Source organism: Prionailurus bengalensis, chromosome C2, assembly GCF_016509475.1.
Source record: "Prionailurus bengalensis isolate Pbe53 chromosome C2, Fcat_Pben_1.1_paternal_pri, whole genome shotgun sequence".
Lineage (NCBI taxonomy): Eukaryota > Metazoa > Chordata > Mammalia > Carnivora > Felidae > Prionailurus > Prionailurus bengalensis.
In genome coordinates this window covers 115,267,994-115,282,404 of record NC_057350.1, presented here as the reverse complement: position 1 = coordinate 115,282,404, position 14,411 = coordinate 115,267,994, and positions in this window count along the sequence as shown.

Sequence of the window (14,411 nt, the reverse complement as noted above, 5' to 3'; positions counted from 1 at the left end):
TTAAAATTATATGAGTTCTTCTTCTTTTTTTTTTAAATGTTTATTTATTTTTGAGAGAGAGAGACAGAGCATGAGTAGAGGAGGGGCACAGACACACACACACACACACACACAGACACACACACACACAGAATCCAAAGCAGGCTCCAGACTCTGAGTTGTCAGCACAGAGTCTGATGTGGGGCTCGAACTCATGGACCATGAGATCATGACCTGAGCTGAAGTCAGATACTCAACCAACTGAGCCACCCAGGTGCCCCCAAATTAAAAGAGTTCGAATTTATAGTCATCCTTTAAGATTCAGTTTCATTTGGAACAAGGTAAGAATATTCACAATCACCACAATTGTTGCTTAGTGTTATTGCCAAAACATTAGCCAAAATGTTTCAGTAAGAGAAATAATAATTGGAAAAAAGTAAAATTATCCCTATCATAGAAGGCATTTCTAAGACATTTTTTTGTAAACCAAAAAAATCATAACAATCAATTTTTGACACTATGACAAATAATGAGATAATTCAGCTAGGTGGCTGTGTTTGAAATTAATATATAAAAATTAGTAGCTCTCAAGAAACAAATGACAGATATAAAAGACATAATGGAAGAAAATACTCCATTTATAAAAGAAAAAATATCTCAGGAGTAAACTGAGCAAGAAACACATAAGAGATATATAACATAAATGTAAAAACATAATCAACAAACATAAAAGACTTGAACAAGTAAACCAACATACCATTACGTTGGAAGGAAGGTTCAAAACCATTAAAGTCATCAATTCTTCCTAAATTAATTTATAAACCAATATTATCCCAATAAAAATACCAACAGGATTTTTCCAGCTTTATTGATCTATAATTGATATATAATATTGTGTAAGTTTAAGATATACAATGTGATGATTTGATATATGTATATATTGTAAAGTGGTTACCATAGCAGTGTTAATTAATACATCTATCACCTCACACAATTACCATTTTGTGTGTGTGTGAGTGGTGAGAACATTTAATATCTACTTTTAGCAACTTTCAAGTATGCAATACAGTATTGTGAATGAACAGGATTTTTTCTGAACTGTACAAGATGGTTTTAAAATTAATATAGAAAAATAAGCTGTCAGTATAGCTAGAAGAACTCTGGAAAGGAAGAGTAATGAAAGACACTCACCTACCAGATTTAAAACATATTACAAGGTATAATAATTAAAACAGTGTAGCACTGGCACATGAACAGTCAGTAAAATCGGTGGAAAAATGGAAAGCATAAAAGTTGACTCATAAGAGTTTAGTGTATGATTAAAGTGGCATCTTGCACCAGTGGGGATGGTGTGGGGAGATAAGATAGTATTTGATTAACCTGGAAAAAAAGGAACTATACTTTTTACCTTGCATCATGAGAAATTAAAAATTAATCAAAAATTTAAATGTAAAAATAGAACTATGAAAACATTAGTCTTATATGCTTATAAGAATTATATTTTTTATTATTATCATTATTATTATTATTTTGAGAGAGAGACAGATTATGAGCAGGGAGGGGCACAGAGAGAGGGAGACAGAATCCTAAGCAGGCTCCAGGCTGTCAGCGCAGAGCCCGACAAGGGGCTCAAACTCATGAACCGCTAGATCATGACCTGAGTCGAAATCGGATGCTCAACCAGCTGAGCTACCCAGGCGCCCCTGTAAGAAGTTTTAAAAATCACCTTCAGTGATAAGATCTTTCTATGACAAAAAATACTGAATCCATTAAAGAAAACACTGATAAATTCAACTATAGTTTAAAAAATCTGCATGGAAAAACCCACTTGATATAAAGCCAAGGACAAAGTGAGGAGATATTTGCAACTATTACAGATAAAGGTTAATTTCCTTAATATATAAAGAGTACCTAGGGCACCTGGGTGGCTCAGTTGGTTGGTGCCCAACTTTGGCTCAGGTCATGATCTTGGTTTGTGAGTTCAAGCCCTACATTGGGCTCACAGCTGTCCGTGCAGAGCCCCCTTCAGATCCTCGTCCCCCTCTCTCTACTGCTACCCTGCTTGCGCTCTCTCAAAAATAAATAAAACATTAAAAAAAAGAATACCTACACATCAATAAGGAAATGACAAAAAAAAATCAGTAGAAAAATGAATAGATGATATGAACAGTTTACAGAAAAGAAAATACAAATGGCTTTCAAATATTATATATGCTTAACTCATAGTAGGAGGAAGTGTAAATTAAACTATAACACGATGCTATTTTTTACCAGGAAATTGTAAAAGATCCAAAAGGTTGATTACCTACTCTTGCTAAGTCTGTAGTCATATTTTGCTATAGGGAGTATATTTTGGTATAATTCCAAATAAAGGAAAATTTGGAAATATATTTTAAAGTATAAATGCACATGTTTTTGACATACCAGCGTTATTTATAGAACTTTGTCCTTGCAAATATATATGCCTATTTGCAAAATGACATAGGTACAACATTATTTATTGCAGAATTGTATGTAATACCAAAAGATTAGAAACATCTTCCATGTCCATCAATAGGGGACTGATTAAATAAATTATTTTTCATTCATACAATGATACACAGCAATAAAAAAGAATAAGGATGTTCTTTCTGTACCAATATGGAGAAATCTCCAAGGTATATCATTAGGTGAAAAAAGTAAGGTGCAAAACAGAACATGTTGTATACTACTATTTGAGGAAGAAAGAGGGAAATCATGTCTATAGATATGATATACAATATGGAAGGTTTGCATATACCTCAAAGTTCTTGGGATTATATGTAGGAAACTACAACCATTGGTGCCTGTAGAGAGGAGACTTGAGCAGCCAAGGGTCAAGGGTGAGAACAATACTTTTCACTGTATTCTCTCTCTCTTTTTTAATAGACAGTGGGCTTTTTAAAAAATTTTTTAAAGTATTTATTTACTTTTGAGAGAGAGAGGGACAGAGGCACGAGTAGGAGAGGGGCAGACAGAGGGGAGACCCAGAATCTGAAACAGGCTCCAAGCTGTCAGTGTACAGCCTAACGTGGGGCTCAAACTCACAGACTGTGAGATCATGACTTGAGCCGAAGTCGGATGCTCAACCGACTGAGCCACCCAGGTGCCCCGACATTGTTTTTTTAAAGAACTTTTAGGTTTATAGCAAAATTAAGCAGAAAGTACATAGAGTTCTCCTATACCCTTATACCTCCTGCCCCTACACATTATAGCCTCCCACATCAAAATCCCAAACTGAATGGTACGTTTGTTGCAACTGATGAATCTACACTGACCCATCATCATTACCCCAAATCCATACTTTACATTAGGGTATGCTCTTGGTCTTGTACATTTCATGGTTTTTGACAAATGTATAATGACATGTATCCATCAGTTTAGTATCATCCAGAATAGTTTTGTTTCCCTAAAATCTTCCGTTCTCTGCCTATTTACCCCTTTTTCTCCCTTACCCCTGGTAACCACTTATCTTTTTGCTGTCTCCATGGGTTTGCCTTTTCCAGAATGTCATATGGTTGGAATCATACAATATGCGTCCTTTTCAGATACACTTTGTTCAGTTAGTAATATGCATTTAAGGTTCTTCTGTGTCTTTTTCCTGACTCGATAGCTCATTTTTTAGTGTGGGATAATCTATTGTTGGATGTACCACACTTTATTTATTCATTCACTTACTGAAGGACATCTTGGCTACTTCCAAGTTTTCGCAATTATGAATAAAGTTGCTATAAACATCTGTGTGAGGGTTTTTGTGTGGATGTAAGTTTGCAATTCATTTGGGTAAATATCCTGGAGCACGATTGCTAGATGGTATGGTAAGAGTATGTTTAGTTTTGTAAGAAACCACCAAACTGTCTTTTGGAGTAGCTGTACCATTTTGCATTCGTACCTGCAAAGCACGAGAGTTCCTATTGCTCCATATCCTCACCAGCATTTGTTGTTGTGTTTGTATTCTCTCTTTATATCTTTCAAGTTTTGAACCATGTGAACTCAATGACTAGTCAAAAAATTAAATTAGGGGGGCGCCTGGGTGGCTCAGTCGGTTAAGCGGCCGACTTCAGCTCAGGTCACGATCTTGCGGTCCGTGAGTTCGAGCCCCGCGTCGGGCTCTGGGCTGATGGCTCAGAGCCTGGAGTCTGCTTTGGATTCTGTGTCTCCCTCTCTCTCTGCCCCTCCCCCGCTCATGCTCTGTCTCTCTCTGTCTCAAAAATAAATAAAACGTTAAAAAAAATTAAAAAAATTAAATTAGGTAAAATACAGTAATATGAAACAAAAACTAAAACAAAACCCAACTCAGTCCTTTCAAGAGTCCTTCTTGATCTCCCCAGAAAAGTTGGCCTCCCTCTCTCTATTCCCTCACTGCATCATAAATTTTTAAAAATTTTTTGAAGTTTATTTATTTGTATATATAGAGAGAGTGCCCGTGAGAGCACGAGGGAGAGGTAGAGAGAGAGGAAGAAAGAGAGAATCCCAAGGAACTCCACACTGACAACACAGAGCCCAACACAAGGCTCAAACTAATGAACCATGAGATCGTGACCTGAGTTGAAATCAAGAGTCGGATGCTTAACCAGCTGAGCCACCCAGGCACCCCTGCATCATACATGTCTAAATTGTGGGATGTTTTATACTGCATTCCATTTATTATGTCAGTGTCAGCCTGTCCATTAGACTGTGAGCTCCTCCATGGAGGGGCAATGTCTTAATCACCTTTGTATGTCCAGTGGCCAGTGCCTTGCAGTGTGAATAAACAAGCTAGTTATTGTAGATTGATATCATTAAAAGTTACCTTGTAATAATTAAATGATAAGTAGACTTAAAACTCTCTTAGCAATCTAGGGACAGCTTGCAATGATGAAAATTTTCTTACTTGCAATCTAGGAATAGCTTGCTTTAGCATCTAGAGGCGTTTTTTTGAGTTGTTTTTTTTTTTTTTCCGAGGAGTTTTTAATTAATTTAGTTAGCCTACTGGGTGCTTTCTAATGCAATAGAATATGCTAGGTCCTTGAAAGATTTGGTGATGAATGTGACCTTAAGGGATTTTCCATGAGTACGGAAAATGGTGGTTGTCCAACACACCTGGACTAGGAACTGTATTAAAGGATGAAGTATGATCAGAAATATACAAACAAAAAAGATGGTATAGAAGTGAAGAGACATTTGGTTTGACATGAAGATATACTGTTCATTCATTTTAGTCATTCAGTGCATGTACACTGAGCCTTTGATATGTATCTGGCATTATTCTGTGAGGGATCGTTGCAGTGAATAAGACAGTGTGTTTTCTGTTGTTGTTGTTGTTGTTTTTAGGTTATTTATTTATTTTGAGGGTAGGGGAAGGAGCAGAGAGAAAGGAAGAGGACCCTAAGCAGGCTCTACACTATCAGTGCAGAGCCCGATACAGGGCTCGAACCCACAAACTGTGAGATCATGACCTGAGCCTAAATCAGAGCCAGACGCTTAACCAACTGAGCCACTCAGGCACCACCAGAGTTTCTAGTTTAATGTGGATGAGTATGTGTGTTAGGAATGGAGGAAAGTTTAAAGGGTAGGTAAGGAATTGTGGGGAGGGACAAAGACAATAAATAATAAGCAATAAGTAAGCTTTGTTTAAAGAGAATGGTCAGATAATAGTGATAAGCATGGAAAAAGTAAGACAAATCTAGGGAAATAGGAAAGCAAGTACGTAGTGGGAATAATGGTAGGAAAGAATTAGGTTAAATACAGGAGACACAAGCAAATAGGAAAATGACACATACCTAGGGAGAAAGAGTAAGAAAAAAAGTAATCTTACAAGATCTGTACTGAGCTAAAAAAAAGAAACAACTGTGTCATAATCAGTGACTAATATTTTAGTTCTCTGATCTCTCATATATTTCATAGATGGATATCTATGAAGAATATCTATCAAGGATGGAAATCTGTCAAGAATCATTACTTGATTCTTATTTCTGCACTTAGAGTCAGGGCATTCTCCCTATTACAGTTTAACCCCTTACTTCAGTTTCCTTTTAAAAACTCTGGAAATAATTATATGTTTAATGTTTGTTTGTTTGTTTGTTTGTTTGTTTGTTTAGTGAGAGAGAGAGAGAGCATTGGGAAGGGGCAGAGAGAGGGAGAGATAGAATCCCAAGCAGGCTCCATGCTGCTAGCCCACAAACCGTGAAATCATGACCTGAGCCAAAACCAAGAGTCAGACACTTAACTGACTGAGCCTCCCAGGTGCACCTGAAATAATTACATGTTTAAATTGATTTTAAAATATTTTCTGATTTATGATATATTGATACATGTCATACATGTTATATGATATATACAAAACAACAAGAAATAGAACTTTATGTCATGTGGTAAATGATATTATAAAGAAATACTGAATGATTGGTGGTCCTTTAAAATAGTAATTACCTTGGGAATATATGATTTGGCATGAAAAATGCTGAATGCTGATGTGTTGGGAGAACTGATGGCATCTTTTTTCTTTCTATTGAAGGTTAGTTGACATACAATATTATATTGGTTTCAGGTGTATGACATAGTGATTTGACAATTCTATACATTACTCAGCGCTCACTGCAATGTGTAGACACCATCTGTTACCCTACAATGTTATTACAATATTATTGAGTATATTTCTTATGCTACAATTTTCATCTCTGGGGCTTACTTATTTGGTAATTGGAAGTTTGTACCACTTAATCCCCTTTTACCTATTTTGCCCATCCCCCACCCACCTTCTGGCAACCATCAGTTTGTTCTCTGTATTTGAGTCTGTTTGGTTTATTTGTTTGTTCGTTTGTTTTGTTTTGTTTTGTTTTTTGGATTCCATATATAAATGAAATCACATGGTATTTGTTTTTCTTTGTCTGGTTTGACTTATTATAATACCCTCTAGTTCTTTCCATGTTGTCACAAATGTCAAGATTTCATTCTTTTCTATGGCTGAGTAATATTTCATTGTATGTATGTGTGTGTGTGTGTGTGTGTGTGTGTGTGCATGTGTGTGTGGGTATGCATGGGTGTGTATGTGTGTATACCCATGCATACCCCCACACACACATACACACCCCCACACACCCACGCATACCCACACACCACACCATATACGTATACCACATCTTCTTTATCCATTCATCTGTCAACGGACACTTGGACTGTTTCCATACTTGGTTATTGTAAATAATGCTGCAGTAAATGCGTATATCTTTTTGAATTAGTGATTTCATTTTCTTTGGGTAAATACCCAGTAGTGGAATCGCTGGATCATATGATAATTCTGTTTTTATTTTTTTGAGGCCCCTCCATAGTATTTTCCACAGTGGCTGCACCAATTTAGTAATAACCAACAGCGCCTAAGGGTTCGCTTTTCTCCACGTCCTTGCCAGCACTTGTGATTGCTTGTCTTTTTGATGCTAGCCATTCTGACTGGTGCGGAGTGGTGTCTCATTGGAGCATCTATTTTTAATATATAATTATGCTTTTATTTTGTAACTTTAAATTTTTGTCACTAAGTTCTGTTGTTTTCATCTAAGAAAGCATAAATATGCAATTGAATCACCTGATGAGCCTCTTTTTTTTTAATGTTTATTTATTATTGAGAGACAGAGAGAGACAGAGCATGAGCAGGGGAGGGGCAGAGAGAGAGGGAGACACAGAATCTGAAGCAGGTTCCAGGCTCCAAGCTGTCAGCACAGAGCCCAACGTGGGGTTCAAACCCACCAATCTTGAGATCATCACCTGAGCCGAAATCAGACGCTTAACCATGAGCCACCCAGGAGCCCCTAAAATTCATGAAATTTTAGAAATTATATTTATTAGAAAATATTTATTTTTTTTGCAAGTGAAAATATGCAAGCTTATTTTGACCACAAAGCTTGCTTCACCCTTGTCAACCTACCAAAAGTTTAAGAACTAGTAGTCTGTACTTTGAATTAGGCGTGATGATTTACTGTGTTGACTCCCTCTTCTAAGTAGTTCTTTATAATCGGAAAAGCTTTTCATAGAAAGGATTTGGGGCGCCTGGGTGGCTTAGTTGGTTAAGCGTCAGACTTCAGCTCAGGTCATGATCTCGTGGTCCGTGAGTTCAAGCCCCGCGTCGGGCTCTGGGCTGATGGCTCAGAGCCTGGAGCCCGTCTCCCTCTCTCTCTGCCCTTCCCCCGTTCATGCTCTGTCTCTCTCTGTCTCAAAAATAAATAAACATTAAAAAAAAAAAAAAGAAAGGATTTGTTGTAGTTCTAGGTTGGACCTTGTGCTTCAATAGACAAGTTTTTTGAGAATAAAATCAAGTTTGAAAAAAGGAAGTAGAATTCTTAATTCTCAGTATTCTTCCTATCCTCATATTATTCCTGATTCATTTAAGGTATAGTTTTACTCAGTTTGTTTCTGTTTTTATTTAAGATCAAGACCTGAGCTGAGATTAAGAGTCTGACACTCAACTGACTGATCCACCTGGGTGCCCCAGGTTTTTTTTTTAAAAAGTAATATATTATTATTTTAATTTTAACTGAAAAAGCAATCATGCAGGTTTAAGCAATCCTAAAACACCTAGATGCATTGAGTTAAATATAGTGCATCTTTGTAAGTGCACAGCAGAGTTTGCAAGAAAGTAAGGGATACCCTCCTGGGTCAACCAAAGAGGGAACTAAAAATCAGACTTTACAGTTTCTTGAATTTGCTATTTAGCAAAGAAAAACATGAAAAGAAACGATAGATTAAAGAGAATGGACTCAACCTGTAAAAGGAACAGATGCTTTAGAAGTTTGGTCTGGGGATTTCCAGCATTGCCTGGCTACTTGCTGGAACTTTAGAATCTTGGGCCCCACCACAGACCTACTGAATCAGAATCTGCAGTTCCACAAACTCCCAGGTGTTCTTATGTATAATAATACATAAGCACTGGCGTTGAGAAGCACTGGCTTACGTGACATCATAGTGGAGGAATACTAGGAAGATTTCTCCTGCCAAGTTTTTCCTCTCATTCATTATAGTATCTAAAATTTCAGTTTCACTTAAGGTATGCTAGTTTTGGAAGCTAACATAAAATATATACCTTTAAGAAAGCTAATACTCTTGTATCATTTATTTAAACATTTTCTCAACGACAGCTGGAAACAGCTTTGGAGATCAAAGACAGGTAAATTTCAGGTGTTGGAGAGTGAAGGACAGGCTCAGATAAGGAGTACTTTATGCAGAGATAGAATATGATAAAGTCAAGGAACAAGAGACTGCATTACTTGCCCAAGATCCCCCAGGAGAGTTATCTGCGTCCAACCTAGAGTCCTCTTTCTCATGTTATGCTGGCTACTTCTGGTTCATCATTTCAGTTCAGAACTCAGGCTCTGATATGGATGGACTTCATTCGAATCCCAGTTCCAGAGCCTGAGAGGTCTATTCCATTTCTCACTAGCTGCCTGAGTTTGGATGAGTTATTTAATTTCTTTGAACCACAGTTTCCTGATCTGTAAAAATAAACACATTAGTAGAATCTACGGTTGTCATGAGGATTAATCAAATAATGTATAAAAAACTTAGTACAGTGTTGCTGCTACCATTGTTATTATTATTATTTAGGGGTGCAGGGGAACAAGGAAAAGTCTGGGAATATTTTGAGAGCACGAATCACCTGGGAATCAAGAGCTAGACATGGGAAATAGCAATATTGAAAGGAATGATTTGAAAGTCTTGAGACTAAAGTTGCCTAATTAGACATTTTACTTGGTCCTGAACATGAAGAGACCAATGAATAATCAAAAAAATCATTACAAAGTAACAGAGAAGGAAGACTAAGTAAAAGAAGGAAAGGCTAAAAATGGCAATCAATTCTAGCAATTCTCATATGATATATATCTTTTTTACATTACAGTAAAACCTTGGTTTGCGAACATAATTCGTTCTGGAAACATGCTTTAATCCAAAGCACTTGTATATCAAAGCGAATTTCCCCATAAGAAATAATGGAAACTCAGATGATTCATTCCACAACCTAAAAATATTCATATAAAAATGATTATAATGCTATAATACAAAAAAATGAAGAACGTACAAAATATAAAGAAAAATAAACAAATTAACCTACACTTACCTTTGAAAAGTGTCTGGAGTGAGGGAGGCAAGAGAGAGGAGGGTTACTGTGTAAGACGACTTTCTTTTTATTTATTAAAATTTTTTTAACATTTATTTATTTTTGAGAGATAGAGCATGAGCAGGAGAGGGGCAGAGAGAGAGGGAGACACAGAATCTGGTAGGCTCCAGGCTCTGAGCTCTCAGCACAGAGCCTGACACAGGGCTCGAACCCATGAACTATGAGGTCAAACCTGAGCCAAAGTCAGAAGCTTAACCGACTGAGCTACCAGGCACTCTAGGATGACTTTCACTATCACTAATGGAATCACTGCTCTCTATTAGCTCAATGGAATCTTTTTCTGCATGGGGGCCATCGTATACGCAGTATTAATAAACTCTTATCATATATTGTATTTAATGTAACTGGCAATAAGGCAGCAGAGGAAATGGTCTATCCTCAGGCAGCCTGACCTAGAATGAAGCAAAGCTTACTAAGCTTACTCTTGTATGGAAAAGCAAAGAACTGTCCGTATGTGCTTTGAAGTGACAAAAAATACACTAGTGCCAGTTGTGGGCACCTTCCAATGTTCTGAAAAATCACTGATATCTGCCAAACACTGTGGCCTGAGACTGAGCATCTGAATATGGGCGATGACCACCCACAATCCCACAATGAGAGAGAGAGAAGAACCATTGGCTCATTTGTGACCCGGTGACGTTCAGCATCACGTACTACGTGTATTGAAAGACATTGCTTCTGGGGCGCCTGGGTGGCGCAGTCGGTTAAGCGTCCGACTTCAGCCAGGTCATGATCTCGCGGTCCGTGAGTTCGAGCCCCGTGTCAGGCTCTGGGCTGATGGCTCGGAGCCTGGAGCCTGTTTCTGATTCTGTGTCTCCCTCTCTCTCTGACCCTCCCCCATTCATGCTGTGTCTCTCTCTGTCCCAAAAATAAATAAACGTTGAAAAAAAAATTAAAAAAAAAAAAGAAAGACATCGCTTGTTTATCTAAAGTTAAAATTTATTAGAAATGTTTGTTTGTCTTGCAGAACACTCACAGAACAAGTTACTCGCAATCCAAGATTTTACTGTGTCTGGTTATTATGACTATCTAACATACCTAGTGCTTTAATTGGATCATTTGAACACATGGCAAGAGTAAGTAAGCAGTTCTCCCACTCTTTAGTTTGGGAAATGAACATGCTAGGAGCAGATGCATTTCATGAAATTGCCAAGATTGATAAGATTTAACTACAATCAGGATAGAATCCAGGAGAATTTCCAGACTATGGGGCTAGTCACCAGATGCAAAGTCTCTTTCAAGGAAGTAAAATTGTGGACTTAATAGCCAGCATAAATTCATGCTTGATACAGGAAATAATCAATGAACAGAAAAGAAAACTATTATGAGGAAAATAAGCAGTACTGGGAGAAATAGCAGTTCTAAAACACAGTTTATTGTCAACATAACTGAAACAGAACAAACAGTAGGCTAATTACGTATCATTTGTTTGTTGGAATGTTTTATATCAATACAGAACTTTTAAGTTAAATTCTAACTTTAACCACTGCCCTTTTTAGTAAAATCAAACACATCGTCCTTGTCCCTTCCCTTCTGCTAGCACATGCTGTTGTCTTGTCCCCTGTAGTGGCTAAATTGTGAAGAACACTTACATTTGCATCAAAGCCCTGCATATTGGGACAGTGCCATCTCAGATCTCCTGTATCCTCATCTTTTCTGCTCAGTGCTTCCCATTCTGTGGACTTTCCTTCTCTTCCTGAAAAATGTATTTGATTTTGCAATCTGCAAGAAAGTATTGAGGGAGAGGACTTATCAAATGTGAGGTATCATTGGCTGACAGTTAAATCTTTTTGATTCCAAAGAAAATAATTAATTTAGGAATTTAAGATACCATTGTAAGGTTTCCATGTGGGAAAGATTGGGGGCCGAAACCAAGCATTACTCAAAACATGATATGTAGGTGACCAACTGCTCGACTTATGCTACAGGTTAGCTCTAAATGTGTTTTATTTAGTTTAGTAGTTTTATTAAAATGCTGCAGAGGAGGCTGCTCACTATAAATGATCTCAAACATTCTCATGTATTTAATGCTACTTTTACAACTGTGTTTTCTAAATTTATACCTCCTGTGGTACCACTCTTACTTTTATTCAGATGCCTACTGGACATCTCCACTTGGATATCATAATCTTAACATGTACAAAAGCGAGCTTGTGCTTTTTGCTCCCCAAATTTTGTTTTCCTTCATCAACCCAGGTTTCTCTAGGTCATAAATGGTACCGCCATCCACCCAGTTGCTCAAACTAAAAACCTTCATCTGTCACATCCATCAGTGAATCTTCATAATTTGAACTCCAAAATATATCTTCATTCCGACCATTTCTTTTTGTCTCTTCTGCTATCACTTTGATTCTGGCCATTATTTTCTTCTTGGATTATTGCAACAATCTCCTAACTGGTTTCCTTGTTTTCACTCATGTCTTTCTTCAATCTGTTTCTTATGTAATTGCAGGGGTGGTTCTCTGCTTGAAATTCCTAGTTAACTTTAGGATGGAATTGGAACTTTTACTATGGTCTACAAACCTTTGTATCAGTGACTTTCAAATTTAAGAATCACTTGGAGAATTCTTGGCCTGATTCTCAGTCTGGGCCTGAGAATATGAATTTCCAACAAACTCCCAGATAGGTCTGGTTCGGCCAGTCAAGGGCCATACCTTGAATAGTAATGCCCAACTGCAACCTAGTCTACCACTCTTCCCCTCCCTCACTACATCCCAGCCCCACTGGCTTCCTTAGCCACAAATGTGCTCCACTTGTTCTAGCCTCAGGACCTTTGAACATGCTGTTCAATTCTTTCTGAGTGCTCTTACTCTGCCTTTATTCTATTTTCTTTTGATAATATCACCGCAATTACTTACTTTTCTCTTTTGGTGTATGATCTGATGGGACAGTTAATTAAGGCACCCTGATCAGGGATGAATCTGTGTCACAAGGTAAGCCAGTGGAAAGCTCCTTTCCTGGGATTTGAACTGAAAGCAGAGTGATAAAAAATGGCTGGAGTAGTACTGCCAGGATGAGAATGTTAATTCTACGGGACAATTAGAGCTATTGGTTATCGATCTTTACGAGAGCGTACTTCAGGCATCCTTTTAATCCTGTGAGTATCCCCATAGCCTTTAAATAAATTGCCTTTTTAAACTTAAATTGACCAGAGTTGGCTCCTGTGGTTTTCAATGTAGGAATCCTCATTCTTTAAATCTCATCTCATGTTGTCTTTTCAGAGAGGTTTCTTTGACAGTCTTGTACAGTATGGGTCCCTCCTTTAATTCTCAAATGTTTTTTCTGCATATATTAAGGTAATCTTATAGCTTTTTACTTTTAATATATTAATGTGGTGAATCTTGTTAATAAATTTTATAATGTTATCTTCAGGAATAAATACTATTTTGTCATCGTTTTTTGTTTGTTTTAAAGCTTTGCTAGTTTTAGTTTATCACTGTTTTATTTGGGATTTTTTCGTATGAATTCAAAGTGAGATTGGCCTATTATTTTTCTTGTACTGTCTTTGTTCCGTTTTGATATCAAGGTTATATTATCCTCATGGAATTAATTGAATAGCTTTCCCTTTTGATTCCATGAAACTGCGTGAAAATTTTATTACCTATTTTTTGAAGGTATGGTAAACTCATCTTTAAAACTTTCTGGAGTTGATTTTTATGGGAGAGGGCTGTAGATTTTTTTAACAGTTTCAATTTTCTTAGTCTTCTTTGGTTTTCTACATCTCATGTGTTTCAGAAGTTAAAGCTTTTTTCTAGAAATTGTCCATTATTTTTTCATATTTATTATTCTAAAGTTCTTTATAGTATTCTCTTAAAGTTTGAAAAATTACCAACTCTGTCTATAGTTGGAACCTAATATTATATTCTAGTCATAAAACATGGGTTATAGGCCACTGATTCTTTGATATTTGTTGATATTTGCATTACAATAAGTATGCTGCTATTTGGGAAAAGATCCCATGTGTGCTTGAAAAGAATATTTATAGGGCTCTCTGTATGTTTCACATGTTGTCTAAATATTCATCATTTACTTAAAATGCTGTATAAAATTCTATTCTGATTATGGATTTGCCAACCTGTCCTTCTAAGTTTGTCAATTCTTGCTTTGAACATTTTGAGATGTTTCTAGATGCATATTGGTTCATAATGGTAATAACTTCTTTGCAAATTTTTCTTTTTGTCCTTATTATTAAATAGTTCTATTTATCCTGATAATAATGCATTTGACTTTAGGCCTGTTTTTTCGCCTCTTGACAGTAATACAGCTATAT